The following is a 9,548-nucleotide window of genomic DNA, read 5'->3' on the forward strand; positions in this document are numbered from 1 at the left end:
AGCCAGGCTGATATTCAGCAAAACACGCTTCGAAAATGCCAAACCCCTTCGAGAAAAACTGTACTGGCTCCCAATCAAAGAACAGATCATCTTCAAAATCTGCACTCTAGTCCACAAAATCATATATGGCATAGTCCCAGGATACATGACATACCTCATAGATCTACCAACAAGAAACAGAGTTGGGTCTGCAAGATCATACCTAAACCTACACTACCCAAATTGCAAAGGACTGAAATACAAAACAACCTACGCATACGACTTCTCCTACATAAGCGCACAACTATGGAATGGCCTCCCCAAAGCTGTGAAAACAATCCATGACCGCCTGAACTTCAGGAAATCACTAAAAACCAACCTCTTCAAAAAGGCCTACCCCAACGACCCTACGTAAACCTTCTCACCCAAAGCACAACATGACTAATGATCGTACTGGACAACACATAACCTTCATCCATTCAGACCCCCACATATACCTCATTCGATCACTATACAACTTTGTATTTGTTATCAACCGATGGGGCAAACGCCTAACGGTACTATGTAAGCCACACTGAGCCTGCAAATAGGTGGGAAAATGTGGGATACAAATGCAATAAATAAATAAATTGTTATGCTATTAACAAAATTGTGAGTTTTATGTTAAACTGTACCTGCTGTACACCGCCTTGGGTGAATCTCTTCGTAAAGGCATAATAAATCCAAATAAACAAATATCCTCTTTTAGTAATAGCTCTGGTCTCATTTTCAACAGGAAGAATGATTAGAGATGTTCGAGTAAGAATTGAGACAGCTCATTACAGATGGTGTGGGAGGAAAAGAGTCCTAGGCCACACTGGGGAAAAGGAGTGGCCCTTTATAATAGATAGTGTGGGAGGTCAGATAACTGTTTAAATGATGTGAATGCATCGTCTCTTACAAACATTTCTGTGAGAAGTTTTGACACTCTCCTGTTCACACTGTTTCTTTGGAGATTGTTTAATGCTTTGCACTCTTCAGTCCTTAGTAAATAAGTTCCAGGCGATATAAGTCTTTTCTTCGGCAAAACACACACACGTATTAAATTAGCACATTAGAAAGTGTGCACAGTAGGCTAAATGATGAAAGTTGCTGGCTTCAGTCTGTGTTTATATGATTTCACTTTACAGATGCTTTGTAATGTAACATACCAGCTTATAATCGAAAGTGATCGCCGGCCATCTTCTGACACAAATCGGGAGATGGCCGGCGATTTTTTAAAAGCGGCAAAATCGGTATAATCGAAAGTGGCATTTTTTACTGCATCGCCGCTTTCCCGTCGCTTCGCCGGCGAAAGTTCAAGGGGGCGTGTCGGTAGATTAGCGAAGGCAGGACATGGGCGGGCATGAGCGTGGCTACCAGATGGCCGGCTTTTGCCGATAATGGAAACAAAAAGCGGCATTAAGCAGTATTTCACCGGCTTTACTTGGTCCTTTTATTTTCACGACCAAGCCTCAAAAAGGTGCCCCAACTGACCAGAGGACCACTGGAGGGAATGGGGGATGACCTCCCCATACTCCCCAGTGGTCACCAATCCCCTTCCAAACTAAAAAAATAAAACTATAAACCTTTTTTGCCAGCCTGTATGCCAGCCTCAAATGCCGTACCCACCTCCATGACAGCAGACTGTGTGCTATCCTCCGACAGCCTTTCCCTGGTTGCGATGTGGCTCTCCGGTGAGTGTGACACCTTTTCTGTTAGGTGCCCTGCAGAGTCACATTAGCAATGCATTGTGGTGGGTGTAGGGTACTGGGCTCTACTCCCATGGTGCTTTTCCCCCCCTGCTAACTGGGTCAGAGTGTGCCCTGTTTTGTTTCCTGTTGTAGTCCATGCGGTAGTGGCCATTTTTGTAAGCCACTTTTAGATCCCTTTCCTGTGTTACCCACGTCAGAGAATGTAGTTCTTACCTTGAATGGTGCTGAAAGAGGGCATTGTACACCATTGTGCCAGCTCTGACCTACTGTTAATCTTAGTACCAGGGGACTCTTTGCCAGTGGGGCACAACCTCTGATCTGCAGTTAACTGTGAGTAAACGTGGTTATTTCAAGAAGGGACTTTTTCAGAGAGATTAGTCTTCAGTTGTGAACTGGTGTGCCAAAGTTATACAGCAGCAATAAGTCCTAGAGGCTGTATGCAGGTCCCTGGAACAATTTTAGTGGGTGCAGTACATTTGTGGGTAGTGGGTTTGGGGGGCTCAGCTCCCAAAGTAAGGGAGCTATGCACGTGGGAGCTTTTCTGAAGTCCACCGCAGTGACCCCTAGGGTGGCTGGTTGGTGTCCTGGCATGTCAGGGGGGCCAGTGCACTAAAAATGCTGGCTCCTCCCACGGCCAAATGCCTTGAATATGGCCGGGGTTTGAGATGGCCGACATAACTTTACATTATCGCTGAAAAACAAACCCAGCCATCTCAAACCCGGCAAACTCCACGGCATTTGGCCGGGCTAAACCGTATTATCGAAAAAAAAGATGGCCGGCCATCTTTTTCGATAATACTGTTCTGGCCAGCTGTAGCTCCGCCGCCAACATAGATCGCCGGCGATCTATTTGGCCGGCGACGTTCGATAATGCCCCTCATAGTAACATAGTAGATGATGGCAGAAAAAGACCTGCAAGGTCCATCCAGTCTGCCCAACAAGATAAACACATATGTGCTACTTTTTGTGTATACCCTACCTTGATTTGTACCTGTCCTCTTCAGGGCACAGACCTGTAATCTCCCAATCATATCACACGAGTTTTTACAATCTCCTCAAATACATGTCAGATAAGGAAATTCAGACTTTAAGGAAAAGCAAGGATTTGGCTCCTCAATTAAAGCTTGGCCATGAAACTTGCCAGCTTAGGTCACAGTAACATACATAGGGGGTATTTTACTAAGCTGTGCTAGAATTTTTAGCACGCGCTAATATTTAGGGTATTCTAAATGTTAGCGATGTCCACAGGAATATATTGACATAGCTAAAGTTTAGTGAGTGCTAAAAACATGTGCCTTAGTAAAAGAGGCCCATAGTAACATAGTAGATGATGACAGATAAAGACCTGTACGGTGCATCCAGTCTGCCCAAGAAGATAAACTCATTACATAATGTATGATGCGATACTCCATACATATACCCAGTGCTTTTTTTGTAGAAAAAAAGGTGCCGGTACTCATTATGGGCGGGGTCACCACGTATGGCTCCACCCCTATGATAGCCACACCCACATTAACCACACCCCCTATACCAGCCATGGCGCATATAAACAGACATCATTGAAAATATTACAGTACTATAGGAGAAAAAAATAACGTGATTTTTTTTCATTATAAATAATCTCTGTAAGCTCTTACAGCTCCAGTATACCCAGTGCAAAATAAGACAGCCAATGTAAATTCTCAAATTGGACATATTACAAACACTAAAATGAAAATAAAATGATTTTTTTCTACCTTTGTTGTCTGGTGACTGTTTTTCTTTCCATATTGGTCCCAGTCTGTGATTCTCCTTTCCTTTGTTTTCGCTTAACTCTTCTGTGCCATTTGTCATTTTTGTCTCCTTTTTCTTTGCTTTCTTCAATATTTTTCAGGCTCTCTCTCTGTCCAGATTTAATTCATTCTTACTATCCATTCTTTAATTTCCTTCATCTACCTGTGGCTTTTCATCTTTTCCTCACCCTTGTTCTCCCCATGCCCCTTCCTCTTATTCTCCAGTCTTTCTCTATTCCCTTTTTCCATCCAGCAGCTCTGCTTTCTCTCCCCATCCTTCCAGTGTCTCCCCTATTTCTTTCTGCATTCTTCCATCCAGCGTCTTCCCTCTTTCTCTCCCTATCCTTCCATTTTCCCTCTCTCTCTCCCCATCCTTCCATCTGTTTTTCCCTCTCTCCACATCCTTCCATCTGTTTTCCCTCTCTCTTTCCCCATCCTTCCGTTTTTCCCTCTCTCCCCAATCCTTCCATCTGTGTTTTTCCCTCTCTCTCCCCACCCTTCCATCTGTTTTTCCCCTCTCTCCCCATCCTTCCATCTGTTTTCCCCTCTCTCTCCCCAATCCTTCCCTCTGTTGTTTTCCCTCTTTCTCTCTCCCCAATCCTTCCGTTGTTTTCCCTCTCTCTTTCTCTCTCTCCCCAATCCTTCCCTCTTTTGTTTTCCCTCTCTCTCTCCCCAATCCTTCCCTCTGTTGGTTTCCCTCTTTCTCTCTCTCCCCAATCCTTCCCTCTGTTGGTTTCCCTCTTTCTCTCTCTCCCCAATCCTTCCCTCTGTTGATTTCCCTCTTTCTCTCTCTCCCCAATCCTTCCTCTGTTGGTTTCCCTCTTTCTCTCTCTCCCCAATCCTTCCCTCTGTTGGTTTCCCTTTTTCTCTCTCTCCCCAATCCTTCCCTCTGTTGGTTTCCCTTTTTCTCTCTCTCCCCAATCCTTCCCTCTGTTGGTTTCCCTCTTTCTCTCTCTCCCCCCAATCCTTCCCTCTGTTGGTTTCCCTCTCCCTGCCAAGTTTCCCGCGAACGGCGCAAAGTCGCAACGCACGCGGTACCAGCCCCTATTTCCGGCCGCTGCTGCTTCTCCTGTTGAGCAGCAGCAACCGCTACACAAAGAAAAAGGAAGATTTTAAAAAGAAAATTGAAAACCTGGCTGAAACGCGGCACCCCGGCACTGTAGACAGCCATTAGGCATTGGCTGTTGCCCCGCAGCCGCTCCTCCTCTTGCCTCTACGTCACTACCCCTGGAGGAAGACCCCGGAGGAGCGCAGTGACGTAGAGGCAAGAGGAGGAGCGGCTGCGGGGCAACAGCCAATGCCTAGTGGCTGTCTACAGTGCCGGGGTGCCGCGTTTCAGCCAGGTTTGAAGTTTTTTTAAAAATCTTTTTCTTTGTGTAGCGGCCGCTGCTGCTCAACAGAAGCAGCAGCGGCCGGAAATGGGGGCTGGCACTGCGTGCGGGACATGGACTCACGGGGCGGGGGGAGCAAAAAAAAAAAAGGTGCCGGTACGCCGTACCGTTGCGTACCAGCACAAAAAAAGCACTGCATATACCTGATCTTGATTTGTCCTTGCCATTTTCAGGGCATAGACCATAAAAGTCTGCCCAGCACCATCCATGTTTTAAAACTTCTCAAGTTTTATCTATTTATTTATGACATTTGTTTCCCACATTATCCCAAATAAGTTTGGGTTCAATGCATCTATGTCCTGTCTTTGTTTTCAAGGGTGCTATTTCATCTAGTACAGTTGTGCTTCTTTCATCCCAATCTGTTAGGAATGCTTCAGAGTCAGTTGTTGGTGACCACTGATTTCCTTAGATACCTGTCCAGAATACTGTTGCATCAACCTTTCCTCGTGATCTATATGGTGAACTTATTGGTGTTGGCCGAGTCCTGTGCTCTCTCCAGTACAGGGTCATGTGCAACCTGAAGTGGTTGGATCAAGACGTTTCTGTCCATTTCAAATTCTGTTATCTTGAAGTGTGTCGGGAATCTAAATGCTAATAAAGTCTAAAGGATGGCCTTTCATGTGAGTTGAAACAGCTGAAGGAATGCGTCACAATCTTTGATGGTCTGTGGTCTGATCTTCTAGGTGCAGGTTGATGTCTTCTACTACCATCACATTGATGTTGGCTACACATGTTTGAGATGAACTCCATGAAGTTTGTCTGGGCAGGGATGGAACTCCTCCCATATCAGGAAAGGTTAAAGGGGTTAGGGCTTTTCAGCTTGGAAAAGAGACTGCTGAGGGGGGATAAGACTGAGGTCTATAAAACCCTGAGTGGTGTAGAAGAGATACATGTGAATCAATTTTTCACTCTTTCAAAAGACCAGGGGACACTTAATGAAATTACTTGGAAATACTGTAACCAGTGTTTTGTACAAAAAAAGATGCTGGTACTCATTATGGGCGGGGTCACCACATATGGCCCCACCCCTGATAGCCAAACCCATATTAGCCACACCCCTTATACCAGCCATGGCGAATATAAACAGACATCATTGAAAGTATTATACTAGTACAGGAGAAAAAAAATAACGTGATTTTTTTCATTATAAATAATTTCTGTAAGCTGTTACAGCTCCAGTATACCCAGTGTAAAATAAGACAGCAGATGTAAATTCTCAAATTGGACATACTCCAAACACTAAAATTAAAATAAAATGATTTTTTCTACCTTTGTTGTCTGGTGACTTTGTTTTTCTGATCATGTCGGTCCCAGTCTCTGATTCTGCTGCTATCTGTTCCCTTAACTCTGTTTCCAGGGATTCCTATCCATTTATTTCTTTACTTTCCACCTTTCTTCTTCTACATCCATAGGTAAAAGCTGGGTCCTCCGCAGGCTTGGCTGGAGGAGGTATAGAGTGGATCCAGTTTTTGCCTATTTTCACCATCCATGTGCAGTTTTTCTCCTCTTTTCCCTTTCCCTCATCTGTCAGTATGCATCTCCTTCCTATTCTTCCTTCCCCTCCATCCATATGCATCTCCTGTCCTTCCTCTCTTCCCTCTCATCCATCCACGTCCAGCATTTCTCCTCTCCTCCATCCGTGTGTATCTCCTTCCTCTTTCCTTCCCTCCAACATTTCTCTTCCCTGCCCTCCACTCCATCCATGTCCAGCATTTCTCGTCGCTCCCCTCCATCAATGTGCATCTCCTTCCTGTCTTCCTTCTCTTCCATCCATGTCCAGCATCTTTCCTCTCTTCCTTCTCCTCCATCCATGTCCAGCAACTCTCCTCTCTCCCCTGCCCTCCCCTCCATGTCCAGGGTAAACTTCTACAAAACAGATGAAGATGTGATTCCATGTGCCCCAATGAAAGGAGAGTTTAATTCTACTTCCATTTAATTGTAATATATTCCATCGTCTTTATAAACACCAGGCTTCCCAAGGCAGATTACAACCAGTTAAGATGAACACATCAGGAAACAGAATATTCTCACTGACATCTGGCCATCTGAATTGTATAGAAGCACAGTAAAGAAAAATGAGCACAAACTACAGAATTTATAATTGCTGTTTCTACTAGCTACAATAATTTTTGAAGTTGTTTTAGTGATATTCAATTATGGTTTTACTCCTCCACCTTATAAGGCACTGCCTATCCAACAAAAACAATGTTAGACTTGTTACAGATGGACCGACAATAAAGAACGACGTGGATGCAGCAGCTCACAGGTTTGCTCGCTGTGTTTTGAGTGAACGGCGACAGCTGCTCAGGGGAGCGGAAACAGAGATTAATGTCTTCCTTACTTATAGTGGATTAGATAGGCTTACTTCCACTCCACTCTCTATTTACCGAAGTTGCAGTGGCGAACCGGCAGGAGGCGGCAGGAAAGGCAGCAAAAAGGCAGGCTTGCCTCCATCCTTTGCTTCCCTGCCCTCTCAGCGTCCTGCCCTTGCAGAAAGGAAATGACATCAGAGGAAGGCGGGATGCTGAGAGGACAAAGAAGCAAAGGACGGAGGCGAGCCTGCCTGCTTGCTGCCTTTACTGCCGCCACCCACCGGTTCATCGCTGCGACTTCGGTAAATAGAATATTTTGCAGGGGGCAGAACGGAATGTAGGGGATCTGCCGGCCCTCAGAAAAAAAGGTACTGGCACAAAAAAAGCACTGGTTAAAACAAATAGGAGGAAATGTTTTTTAACTCAAAGAATAGTTAAGCTCTGGAACTTGCTGCAAAAGGATGTGATAACAGCGGTTAGCATATCTGGATTTTAAAAAGGTTTGGACAAGTTCCTGGAAGAAAAGTCCATAATTTGTTATTGAGATGGACATGGGGATTGGTAGCATGGAATGTTGCTACTAATTGGATTTCTGCCAGGTACTTGTGACCTGGATTGGCCACCGTTGAAAGCAGGATACTGGGGTAGATGGACCATTGGTCTGACCCATTATGGCTATTCTTATTTATTTATTTATTGTTTGTATTTGTATCCCACATTTTCCCACCTCTTTGCGGGCTCAGTGTGGCTTACAATAAGATATGAATAATGAGAATACAGTTGTTACAAATTGGTTATGGGTTACATTGTACAAGTTATGCGAGATAATCGAATTATCATTAGGAATATCACAATGGGACATCAACAGGGAGAGTTTGGGAGGAGACAATGGGAAGCTTAAGGGCAGTGTTAAGACACAGAGGCACATGGTGTACATATTTCTGTAAGTATATGTATGAGTAATGTGGAATTAGGGGGGATGAGAGATCAAAAGTGGATGTGTGATGCATTGATGTAAGTGAGTGTGGACTCTATGTGTTTTGTTTTTTTCCGTAAATTGTCTCAAACAGATGGGTCTTCAGTAATCTGCGGAAGGATGCTTGTTCGTGGATTGCTCTTAAGTTGCATGGCAGTGTGTTCCAAAGCTGCGTGCTCGTGTGAGAAAAGGTTGACGCGTGTAGCATCTTGTATTTCACGCCCTTGAAAGTAGGGAAATGGAGGTTGAGGTATGTTCGGGAAGATCTCCTAGCATTTCTGGGTGGTAGGTCAATCAACTGGGACATGTAGGCTGTGGCTTCGCCGTGAATGATCTTGTGGACTAGTGTGCATACCTTAAAGGTGATGCGTTCCTTCAGCGGAAGCCAGTGTAGTTTCTCTCGTAGTGGTGTTGCCCTTTCATATTTTGGTTTACCGAAGATGAGTCTGGCTGCTGTGTTCTGGGCTGTTTGAAGTTTCCTCAGTGTTTGCTCTTTGCAGCCTACGTATAATGAGTTGCAGTAATCCAGATGGCTGAGGACGAGGGATTGCACTAGGTTACGAAAGACGAATCTTGGGAAGAGTGGTCTTATCCTTTTCAGTTTCCACATGTTATGACTACCTGGCAGCACTGCATCAGTGTGGGGGCTCCCTCCTCCTTCCTGTACACATTAATTGATTTGATTTGCTTGCTTTATTTCTTGTGTATTAGATTGTAAGCTTTTTGAGCAGGGACTGTCTTTCTTATATGTTTGTGCAGCGCTGCGTACGCCTTGTAGCGCTATAGAAATGCTAAATAGTAGTAGTAGTAGTACTCCCTGCATATCAACTTTGTAGCAGCAGTCAAAATAAAACAGCTCCATTTTTAAAGTAGTGAGAGGATCCATGGGATCTTTTTACCTTTTTCCTGCATATGTACACTCTTTTAAAAACCACTTCCACATGTAGAATATGACTAGGGTTACACACAGAAAATGATTTAGAAGATTACGTGTTTAAAAGGGAAGATTCCTTTTTCAAACTGGCAGTAACAGTAAAATAAAACTGCAGGCCATAGAAAGATCTTGTATTACATATTCCAAGTCGGTAAATGTGGGAACGTGTGTAAACTAAGGTGCAACAGCAGAAATCTAGGGCACATTTCACAGGCTCGTGAAGCCCTTTACCGGAAACACACAAAGCCAATCTCCTTAGAGATTTCCATGGACGGGTTCTGCGCTCTTCCCCCAGCACGCAGCACCACGACAACCGTCCTTAACACAAGGATTTGATGATGAAGTCAAACAGCCAGCTCGACCTCGAGAGACAAGGAAGGACTGTGGCGGCGGTTCAATCTAACTTTCTTTGCTCGGGATATCCCGCCCTCCTCCGACGCAACTTCCTGTG

The sequence above is a fragment of the Microcaecilia unicolor genome, chromosome 11 (assembly GCF_901765095.1).
Source record: "Microcaecilia unicolor chromosome 11, aMicUni1.1, whole genome shotgun sequence".
NCBI lineage: Eukaryota > Metazoa > Chordata > Amphibia > Gymnophiona > Siphonopidae > Microcaecilia > Microcaecilia unicolor.